The following is a 12,440-nucleotide window of genomic DNA, read 5'->3' as shown; positions in this document are numbered from 1 at the left end:
ATACTAGGCTCTATATGGAAAAGAGTGTAAGGTTCCAATGCTAAGACTGAGTTAAGCATTACATGCATAAGGGATAAGGCACCATAGATCAAACTAGGAAAGTTAATGTCAGGTGTGAGTACTGAGGGATAGAGGAATGTACATTTGGTTTGGTAGATATGTAGAGGTTACTGCAGTTCTCTATGGGTGTGTGACAAACCACACCAAAATGTAATGAGTTGCTTAAAGCAATGGCATTTGTTTTTTCACTATCTGAAATTGGTCAGGACTTTTGGGATAAGTCATTTCAGTGTCAAAATAGGGATACATTGAAGGCTGAAGACTGGAATCATCCAAAAGCTTGCTCACTACTCACATGTATGGTAGTTGGTACTAGCTTTTGGCTGGGACTAGGGCTGAAGCAGGTGGCCACTGTATGGTTGCTTAGCTTCCTCGTGTCATGAGGTCTGGGTTCCAAGAGTGGAGTGTCTCAAGGTATTAGGTGGAGCTGTGCCACCTTTAGTCCCAGGAGGTTTTGTTTTGCTACTGTACTCCAGTTCTGATGTGTACTGACTACTGCAATCCCTCTGACTTTCTACTCAGCCTGAACTCTCTGCAGGACCAAAGACAAGATATGGTTCTACCTGAGAGGACAAGTATTGAACTCAAAAATGAATGAAGGGAGATTTTATAATACTTTAAGAAAGAACAGTAAAGGGTATTTGTGGAGAAAATATTATGATTTGATAGTAGATAAAAATTTAACAATGTGTTAAATGACACATGATTTGTTTTTAAATGCAATATATAGGAAGTTAAAACATGATTGTATAGATTGTATACACACACACACACAATGGTCACTGACTATTTTTTCTGTTTCCCTCTCCCACTTAAGGACCCTTGTGGTTACCCTAGGACCAGCCAGATGATTTCTCCGTATCAAGATCCATAACAATGATATCTGCAGAGTCCCTTTTGCCATGAAAGGTAATACATTCACACTATATGGAGGTTAAAATGTTATATATTTGAGGGAAATATTATTCTGCCTACTGCACTTGGTTCTGTGCTTACAGAGAAATGCAAGATTCTTCATGATCACTTTGGACTGAATTGGCACCTAAATTCATATGTTGAAGTCCTAGCCTCCAAATGTGGTAGTATTTGGAGATGGGGGTCTTTGGGAGATAATTAAGTTCAAATTAGGTCACGAGCATGGGGACCTCATGATGGGATTAGAGCCCTTAAGAGAAGAGGCACCAAAGAAACTCCCCATCCCTACCCACCCCGTCTCTCTCTCTTTCTAAGTCCCTGCCATGAAAGGACACAGCAAGAAGGCAGTCATCCACAAGGCAGGAAGAAAGATCTCACGAGAAAAGAACTGTGCTGGCACCATGACCTTGGACTGCAGGCTTTCAGAAATTTTGAGAAAATAAATTCCCACTGTTTAAACCACCTAGTATAGTATTTTGTTATGGCAGGCAGAGCTGACTAAAACAGTAACTAAAACTAATGTTAACACGTTACTGACAGGGGAATTTTGCAGAAACTACTGCCCATGGCTGGTGATTTGTTATGTAAGTGAACCCTGAAACACTCCTGTCAGTAATATTTAGATAACAAAGTGAAAGTGAAAGTCACTTAGTCGTGTCCAACTCTTTGCCATCCCATGGACTATAAAGTCCATGGAATTCTCCAGGCCAGAATATTGGAATAGGTAGCCACTCCCTTCTCCAGGGGATCTTCCCAACCCAGGGATCAAACCCAGGTCTCCCTGGCTCAGACGGTAAAGCGTCTGTCTACAATGCAGGAGACCCAGGTTCGATCCCTGGGTTGGGAAGATCCCCCAGAGAAGGAAATGGCAATCCACTCCAGTACTCTTGCCTGGAAAATCCCATGGACAGAGGAGCCTGGTAGGCTACAGTCCATGGGGTCGCGAAGAGTCAGACATGACTGAGTGACTTCACTTTCACTTTACTTTCTTTACCAGCTGAGCCACCAGGGAAGCCCAAGAATACTGGAGTAGGTAGCCTATCCCTTCTCCAGCAGATCTTCCCGCCCCAGGAATTGAACCAGGGTCTCCTGTATTGCAGGCAGATTCTTTACCAGCTGAGCTACCAGGGAATCCCTCAGATAACAAAATATGTAATGAAAGACATATTAATACATCTCTGGTCAATACTCTGTTAAATAAAGAGTGACTGTTACATATTTAACTGTCCCTTTCCAGCTCATTTTTAAATTCATAACAAATTTCCTGAAACTTCTCTAACCAAATTGGAGTCAATGACTATCACTATCAACTGCAATAACTTTCATTAAAATCTAAGGACATAACTTTTATATTAAACAATTGTAAATAATTTTGAATTTCAGAGAAATTCATTACCAAATTAATTAAAACATAGATTCCCCCTCCCCCAAAAAAATACAATGGGGAAAAGACAGATTCTTCAATAAATGGTGTTGGCAAAGCTGGACAGATATATGAAAAGAACCAAACTGAATCATTATCTTATCAGTTCAGTCACTCAGTAGTGTCCAACTATTTGCGAGTCCATGAACTGCAGCACGCCAGGCCTCCCTGTCCATCACCAACACCCGGAGCCTACTCAAAGTCATGCCCATTGAGTCTGTGATGTCAGCCAACCATCTCATCCTATGTTGGCCGCTTCTCCTCCTGCCCTCAATCTTTCCTAGCATCAGTGTCTTTTCCAATGAATCAGTTCTTTGCATCAGGTGGCCAAAGCATTGGAGTTTCAGCTTTAGCATCAGTCCTTCCAATGAATATTCAGGGCTGATTTCCTTTAGGATTGACTGGTTGGATCTCCTTGCAGTCCAAGGGACTCTCAAGAGTCTTCTCCAACACCACAGTTCAAAAGCATCGATTCTTCAGTGCTCAGCTTTATTTATAGTCCAACTCTCACATCCATACATGACTACTGGAAAAACCACAGCCTTGACTAGACAGACCTTTGTTGGCAAAGTAATGTCTCTGCTTTTTAATATGCTGTCTAGGTTGGTCCTAACTTTTCTTCCAAGGAGTAAGCGTCTTTTTTAATTTCATGACTGCACTCACCATCTGCAGTGATTTTGGAGCCCCCCCCAAAAATAAAGCCAGCCACTGTTTCCCCATCTATTTGCCATGAAGTGATGGGACCAGATGCCATGATCTTCGTTTTCTGAATGCTGAGTTTTAAGCCAACTTTTTCACTCTCTCTTTCACTTTCAACAAGAGGCTTTTCAGTCCTCCTTTGCTTTCTGCCATAAGGGTGGTGTCATCTGCATATCTGAGGTTATTGATATTTCTCCCAGCAATCTTGATTCCAGCTTGTGCTTCTTCCAGCCCAGCATTTCACATGATGTCCTCTGCATATAAGTTAAATAAGCAGGGTGACAATATACAGCCTTGGCATACTCCTTTCCCTCTTTGGAACCAGTCTGTTGTTCCATGTCCTGTTCTAACTGTTGCTTCCTGACCTGCATATGGATTTCTCAGAAGGCAAATCAAGTGGTCTGGTATTCCCATCTCCTTAAGAATTTTCCACAGTTTATTATGATCCACACAGTCAAAGGATTTGGCATAGTCAATAAAGCAGAAGTAGATGTTTTTCTGCAACTCTCTTGCTTTTTTGATGATCCAACGGATGATGGCAATTTGATCTCTGGTTCCTCTGCCTTTTCTAAAACCAGCTTGAACATCTGGAAGTTCGCTGTTCACGTACTGTTGGAGCTTCACTTGGAGAACTTTGAACATTAATTTGCTAGCGTGTGAAATGAGTGCAATTTCAAGGTAGTTTGAGCATTCTTTAGCATTGTCTTTCTTTGGAATTGGAATGAAAACTGACCTTTTCCAGTCCTGTGGCCACTGCTGAGTTTTCCAAATTTGCTGGCATATTGAGTGCAGCACTTTCATAGCATCATCTTTTAGGATTTGAAATAGCTCAACTGGAATTCCATCACCTCCACTAGCTTTGTTTGTAATGATGCTTCCTAAGGTCCAGTTGACTTCACATTCCAGGATGCCTGGCTCTAGGTGAGTGATCACACCATCATGGTTATCTGGGTCATGAAGTTCTTTTTTGTATAGTTCTTCTGTGTATTCTTGCCACCTTTTCTTAATATCTTCTGCTTCTGTTAGGTCCATACCATTTCTGTCCTTTATTGTGCCCATCTTTGCATGAACTATTCCCTGTGCATCTCTAATTTTCTTGAAGAGAGCTCTAACCTTTCTGTTTTCCTCTATTTTTTTTTTTTCTACATTGATCACTGTGGAAGGCTTTCTTATCTCTCCTTACTATTCTTTGGAACTCTGCATTCAAATGGTTTTATCTTTCCTTTCCTTCTTTGCCTTTTGCTTCTCTTCGTTCTCAGCTATTTGTAAAGCCTTCTCAGACAACCATTTTGCCTTTTGCATTTCTTTTCCTTGGGGATGGTTTTGATCCCTGTCTCCAGTATAATGTCACAGACCTCCGTCCATAGTTCTTCAGGCACTCTGTCTATCAGATCTAATCCCTTGAATCCGTCACTTCCCTTGTATAATCGTAAGGGATTTGATTCAGGTCATACCTGAATGGTCTAATGGTTTTCCCTACTTTCTTCAATTTAAGTCTGAATTTGGCAATAAGGAGCTCATGATCTAAGCCACACTCAGCTCCTGGTATTATTTTTGCTGACTGTATAGAGCTTCTCCATTTTTGGCTGCAAAGAATATAATCAATCTGATTTCAGTAATGACCATCTGGTGATGTCCATGTGTAGAGTCTTCTCTTGTGTTGTTGGAAGAGGGTATTTGTTATGACCAGTGCATTCCCTTGGCAAAACTCTGTTAGCCTTGACCTGCTTCATTTTGTACTCCAAGGCCAAATTTCCCTGTTACTTCAGGTATGTCTTGCCTTCCTACTTTTGCATTCCAGTTCCCTATAATGAAAAGGACATCTTTTTTGGGTGTTAGTGTAGAAGGTGTTGTAGGTCTTCATAGAACCTTTCAACCTCAGCTTCTTCAGTGTTACTGGTTGAGGCACAGACTTGGATTACTGTGATACTGAATGGTTTGCCTTGGAAATGAATGGATATCATTCTGTCATTTTTGAGACTGCATCCAAGTACTCATTTCGAACTCTTTTGTTTCGTATGATGGCTACTCCATTTCTTCTAAGGGATCCTTGCCCAGAGTAGTAGATATAATGGTCATTTGAGTTAAATGCACCCATTCCAGTCCATTTTAGTTCACTGTTTCCAAAAATGTTGACGTTCTTTCCTGCCATCACCTGTTTGACCACTTCCAAATTGCCTTGATTCATGTACCTCACATCCCAGGTTCCTATGTAAGATTGATCTTTACAGCATCAGAGTTTACTTCCATCACCAGTCACATCCACAAATGGATGTCGTTTTTGCTTTGGCTCCATCCCTTCATTTTTTGTGGTTATTTCTCCACTGATCTCCAGTAGCATATTGGGCACCTATCTTTCAGTGTCCTGTCTTTTTTGCTTTTTCATACAGTTCATGGGGTTCTCAAGGCAAGAATACTGAAGTAGTTTACTATTCCCTTCTCCAGTGGACCATATTTTGTCAGAACTCTCCACCATTTCCCGTCCATCTTGGGTGGCTCTACATGGCATGACTCATAGTTTCATTGAGTTAGACATTATCTTATACCATATATATAAAGTAACTCAGAACAGATAACAGACTTGAACAGAAGACCTAAATCCAAGATTTTAGAAGATATAAACTGTAAGTTCCTTGACACACTTCTTAGCAACAAGTTTTCTGGCTCTGACTCCAAAAGCAAAGGCAATAACAGCAAGAAAAGCAAGTGTGCCAACATCAAACTAACAAAGCCTCTGCACCGCAAAGGAAACCATCAACAAAATAAAAAGGCAACCTACTAAGTGGGAGAAAAGTAAGAGGGAAGATGGAAGAATAGAAGGACATGATCCTACCAAAAAAGTTCTCCCACAGAAGTGAACGTTCTGAGCCCTAACTCAGGCTCCCCGACCTAAGGGTCAACGAAAGGGAGCAGCCCCCAGAGATCTGGCTTTGAAGGCCAGCAGGGTATGACTGCTGGAATTTCACTGGACTTAAGGATATAGAAACTTCACTCTTGGAGGGTGCACATAGGATCTTGCGTGGACCAGGATCCAGGGGAAAAAGCAGTGACTTCACAGGGTAGGCCAGACCTACTTGGTGGTATTGAGTCTCCTGTGGAGGCAAGGGGTGGCTATGGCTTTCCACTGGGGCAAAGACACTGGCCTTGGTAGTACTGGAGAGTACTCACTGCCATGAGCCCTCCTGGAGGCTGTCATTTCCTCACCAAGACCTGGCCCTACCCTACAGCCTGTAAGCTTCAGTGCTGGAATGCCTCTGTCTAAACAACCAACAGAGTGGGAACACTGCCCCACCTATCAACAGACAGGCTGATTCATGTCTTCTTGAGCACACAGATGCCTGCTAAACACACCCCATGACATGGCCCTGCTCACCAGAGAGACAAGACCCAGCTCCACTCAGCAGTGAGCAGGCACCAGTCTCTTCCACCAGGAACCCTGCACAAGCACAAGCCTCTCATCCATGGGAGGCAGAGAGCAGAAACAAGAAGAACTACAACCCTGCAGCCTGCAGAACAGAAACCACAATCACAGAGGACTATATCCCAGATGAAGGAACAAAATAAAACACCTAACAATACCTAACTGAAGTGAATACCTCACTAACCCCCCGCCAAAAAAAATTCAGAGTAATGATAAGAAAGATGACTCAAGATTTCAGAAAAAGAATGGAGGCACAGATGGAGAAGATACAAAAAATGTTTAACAAAATTCTAGTTTAAAGAATAGACAAGAGAGATGAACAGTACGATAACTGGGGGATCTCCTGGCAGTCCAGTGGTTAGGACTCCTCCCTTCTACTGCAGGGGGCACGGGTTCACCCTCTCGTTAAGAAGTAAGATCCTGCCAGCTGCTCAGAGCAGCCAAATATATACATATATATACACGTACAAGCATACATATATACATATATATGTATATACTGAAATGAAGAATATACTAGAAGGAATCAACAGAATAACTGAGGCAGAATAATGGATAAGAGAGCTGGAAGACATAACAGAAATCACAGCTACAGAACAAAGAATTAAGAACGAAAAGAAATAAGGGCAACAGTAAATGTAAAAACATTCATATCATATGGGTCCCAGAAGGAGAGAAGAGAAAGAAAGGACCCAAGAAAATATTTGAAGAGATAATAGGTGGAAACCTCCCTATGAGAAAGGAAACAGTCATCCAAGTCCAGAAATACAGAGACTCCCAGAAAGGGCTAACAAAAGGAGGAACATGCTGAGATACATAGTAATAAAACTGACTATTTAAAAAAAAAAATTAAAGCAACAAGGGGAAAGCAACAAATAACATACAAGGAAACTCTCATAAGTTTATCTGTTGATTTCTCAGCAGAAACTCTACAAGGCTAAAAGTGAATGGCATATATTTAAAGTGATGAAAGGGAAGAAATGACAACCAAAACTACTCTACACCAAGCAAGACTATAATTCATATTTGACAAAGAAATCAACAGCTTTACAGACCAGTAAATTCTAACAGAACTCATAAAATCTAAGAGAACCACTAGACCAGCTTCACAATAAATGCTCAAGGAATTCTGTATGCAGAAAGTGAGATGCCACAAATGAAATTAAAAAAAAATTATAAATAGGAAAGCTCACCAGTAAAGGCACACATAAAGTAAAGCTAGGAAACCATCTACACACAAATGTGGTACCAAAACCAGCAATTGTGAGAAGAGAGTACAAATTACAAGGATATTGGACATGCATTTGAAATTAAGAGATCAGCAACTCAAAACAACCTTGTTTTATACAAACTGCAGTATCAAAACCTTATGAGAACCACAACCATAAAATCTCCAACAGATACATACACACAAAAAGAAAAAACAACCCAAACACAATACTAGAGTTAGTCATCAAATCACAAGAGAAGAAAACAAGAGGAAGGGAATAAAAAAGACCTACAAAAACAAATTCGAAACAATTAACATGGCAATAAGAATATACCTATCAATAAATATCTTAAACAGATTAAATGCTCCAGCCAAAAGACAAAGACTGGCTAAATGGATACAAAAACAAGACTCATATGTATACTGCCTACAAGAGAACCACTTCAGATCTAGGAACACATACAGACTGAAAGTGAGGGGCTGTAAAAACGTTTTCCATGCAAATAGGAAAAGAAAGCTGGAGTAGCAATACTTATATCAGACAAAACAGAACTATTAAAACCATTTTAAGAGACAAACAAGGACACTACATAATGATTAAGGGATTGATCCAAGCAGAAGATGTAACAACTGTAAATATATACGCTTCCAACATAGGAGCACATCAATGTATGGGTCAAATGCCAACAACCATATAAGAGGAAATCAACGGTAACACAGTAATAGTGAAGGACTTTAACATCCCACTTACACCAGTGGATAGATCCAGACAGAAAATAAGCAAACACATGTCTTAATTGACACATTAGCCTAGACGAACTTAGTTGATATTTACAGAGCATTCCATTCAAAAAGCAAAAGAATACATATTCTTCTCCAGTGCGTATGGAACATTCTCCAAATGAGATCACACACTAGGCCACTATCAAGACTCAGTAAATGTAAGAAAACAGAATTCATATCAATCATCTATTTCAACCACAGTGCTGTGAGATTAGAAATCAACTACAAGATTAAAAACTGGTATTAAAAAAAAAGCACAAACACACGGAGGCTAAACAATATACTACTAAACAACTTACGGATCCCTGAAGAAATCAAAAAAGAAATCAGATGATACCTAGAGACAAATGACAACCAAAATATAATTCAAAACCTACTGGATGGAGCAAAAGTAGTTCCCAGAGTGAAGTTTATGGCAATACGATCTTACCTCAGGACACAAGAAAAACCTCAAATAAGCAATCTAATCTTACACCTAAAGCAACAAGAGAAAGAAACAAATGAAGTCCAAAGTTAATAGAAGGAAAGAAAGATCAGAGCTGCAATAAATCAATGAGAAGAAGAAAAAATGGAAAAGATCAATGAAAATAAAAGTTGGGGGGTTTTTTAAAGATTTTTTTTAAGTGATAAATCTTTAGCCAGACTCATCAAGAAAAAAATAAGAGAGGGCTCAAATCAATAAAATCAGAAATAGAAGAAGCTACAACAGACACCACAGAAATGCAAAGAATCATACGAGACTACTACAGAAAACTATATGCCAATAAAATGGACAACTTTGAAGAAATGGACAAATTCTTAGAAAGGTACAGTCTCCAAAGACTGAACCAGGAAGAAACAGAAAACATGAACAGACGAATCACAAGTACTGAAATTGAAACTGTGACTGAAAAACTCCCAACAAACAAAAGACCAGGAACAGATGGCTTTAGAGGCAAATTCTATCAAACATTTAGAGAAGAGTTAACACCTGTCCTTCAGAAACCGTTCCAAAAATCTACAGAGGAAGTAACACTGCCAAGCTCATTTTGACAAAACAATGATTTTGATACAAAAACCAAAGATACCACACACAAAAAGAAAATTCCATGCCAGTATCATCGATGAACATAGATGCAAAAATACCCAACAAAATACTAGCAAACCGAATCCAAATGCACTGAAAGAATCGTACACCATGATTGAAAGGGATTTATCCCAGGGATGCAAGGATTTTTCAATATCTACAAATCAATCATTGTGACATACCATATAAACAAACTGAAGAATAAAAATCATATGATTATATCAATAGATAGAGAAAAACCTTTTGACAAAATCAAATATCCACTTAAGATAAACACTCTCCAGAAAGTGGACATAGAACATACCTCAACATAATAAAAACCATAAATGTCAAACCTACCACTAACATCATACTCAATGATGAAAAGCTCTAAGATCAGGAACAAGACAAGGATATTTACTCTCACCACTTTTATTCAATATAGTTTTGGAAGTCCTAACCATGGCAATCACAGAAGAAAATGAAATAACGGGAATCTAAATTGAAAAAGAAGTGAAACTGTCACTGTCTGCAGATGACATGATAGATGACTATACATAGAAAATCCCAAAGACGCTACCACAAAACTACTAGAACTCATTAATGTATTCACATTAAGTTGCAGGATACAAAATAACACAAAAACCTGTTGCATTTCTATACACCACGAACAAAATATCATAAAGAGAAATTGAAGAAATAATTCCACTTACCACTGCATAAAAAGTAAAATACCTGGTAATAAGCCTACCTAAGAAGATGAAAGACTTGTAATCCAAAAACTACAATAACCCTGTGTATGAGACAGCAAAAGAGACACTGATGTATAGAACAGTCTTATGGACTCTGTGAGAGAGGGAGAGGGTGGGAAGATTTGGGAGAGTGGCATTGAAACATGTAAAATATCATGTATGAAATGAGTTGCCAGTCCAGGTTCGATGCACGATACTGGATGCTTGGGGCTGGTGCACTGGGACGACCCAGAGGGATGGAATGGGGAGGGAGGAGGGAGGAGGGTTCAGGATGGGGAACACATGTATACCTGTGGAGGATTCATTTTGATATTTGGCAAAACTAATCCAATTAAGTAAAGTTTAAAAATAAAATAAAATTAAAAAAAAACCCTACAAGATGCTAATGAAAGAAATCAAAGATGACGCAAACAGATGGAAAATTATACTATGTTCTTACATTGGAAAAATCAATACTGTCAAAATGACTGTACTACACAAGGTATATCTATTGACTCAGAGTGTAATCCGTATGAAATTACCAATGGCATTTTTCATAGAACTAGAACCCCAAAATTTTCAATGGAGACACATAAGATCCTGAGTAGCCAAAGCAATCTTGAGAAAGAAAAACAGAGGAATCAGGCTTCTGGACTTCAGGGTATACTACAAAGCTACAGTCATCAAAACAGTACAGTTGTTGTTTAGTTGCTAAGTTGTGTCTGATGTTTTTGTGACTCCAGAGACTGTAGCCTTTCAGGCTCCTCTGTCCAAGGGATTTCCCAGGCAAGAGTACTGGAGTGGGTTGCCATTTCCTGTTCCAAGGGCTCTTTTCAACCCAAGGATCAAACCCACATCTCCTCCACTGACAGGTGGAGTCTTTACCACGGAGCCACCAGAGAAGCCCAAACAGTATGGTACTGGCACTGAAAAGAGAAGGATCAATGGAATAGGATACAAAACCCAGACATAAACCCACACACCTATGAACAATTAATCTTTGACAAAGGAGGGAAGAATATACAATGGAGAACACAGTCTCTTCAATAAGTGATTCTGGGAAAAATGGGCAGCTACATGTAAAAGAATGAAATTGGAACATGCTCTGACATCATCACAAAAGTAAGCTTGAAATAGATTAAAGACTTAAATGTAAAACCTGATTCCATAAAAGTTAAAAAGGAAAACATAGGCCAAATAAAATACTCTTTGACATAAATTGCTGCAAGATCTTTTATTCATCTCCTAAAGTAACAGAAATAAAAAGAAAAATAAACAAATGGAACCTAATTAAGCTCAAAAGCTTTTACACAACAAAGGAAACCATGAACAAAATGAGACGATAACCCACAGAACCGGATAAAATACTTGCACATGATACAGCTGACAAATTAGTCTTCAAAATGTACAGATACCGCAAATAGTGTAACTCAATACAAAAAAAAAAAAAAAAGAAAACCCAAACATAAAACAAGCAGAATACCTTAACAGATATTTTTCCAAAGAAGACATACAAGTGGCCAAGAGGCACATGAAAAGATGCTCAACAATGCTATTTATGAGAAATCAAATTAAGACTACATTGAGATATCACCTCACACCAGTCAGAATGGCCATCATCCAAACGTCTACAAACAATAAATGCCGGAGAGGGTATGGAGAAAAGGGAGCCCCCCCACAGTTTGTAGGAGTAAATTGGTACAGCTACTACCGAGAACATTGTGGAGGTTCCCTACAAAACTAAAAAACACAGCTACCATATGATTCAGCAATCCCACTCCTGGTATACATCCAGAGAAAATCATGTTTTCAAATGATGCATTTGCCCACACTCACTGTAGCACTGTTTATAACAGCTAACACATGGAAATAACGTAAATGTCCCCTGACAGATGAGTGGATAAAGATGTGGTTCATACTCAGTCGTGTCTGATGCCTTGAGACCCCATGGACTGTAGCCCACCAGGCTCCTCTGTCCATGGGATTTTCCAGGCAAGAATACTGGAGCAGGTTGCCATGTCCTACTCCAGGACAATGAAGTACTACCCAGCTACTAAAAAGAATGAAATAATGCCATCTGCAGCAACATGGATGCAACTCGAGATTATCATACCAAGTGAATTAAGTCAGAAAAAGAAAGACAAATACCATAT

The sequence above is a fragment of the Bubalus bubalis genome, chromosome 9, assembly GCF_019923935.1.
Source record: "Bubalus bubalis isolate 160015118507 breed Murrah chromosome 9, NDDB_SH_1, whole genome shotgun sequence".
In the NCBI taxonomy this organism is placed as follows: domain Eukaryota; kingdom Metazoa; phylum Chordata; class Mammalia; order Artiodactyla; family Bovidae; genus Bubalus; species Bubalus bubalis.
This window is presented reverse-complemented; position numbering follows the sequence as displayed.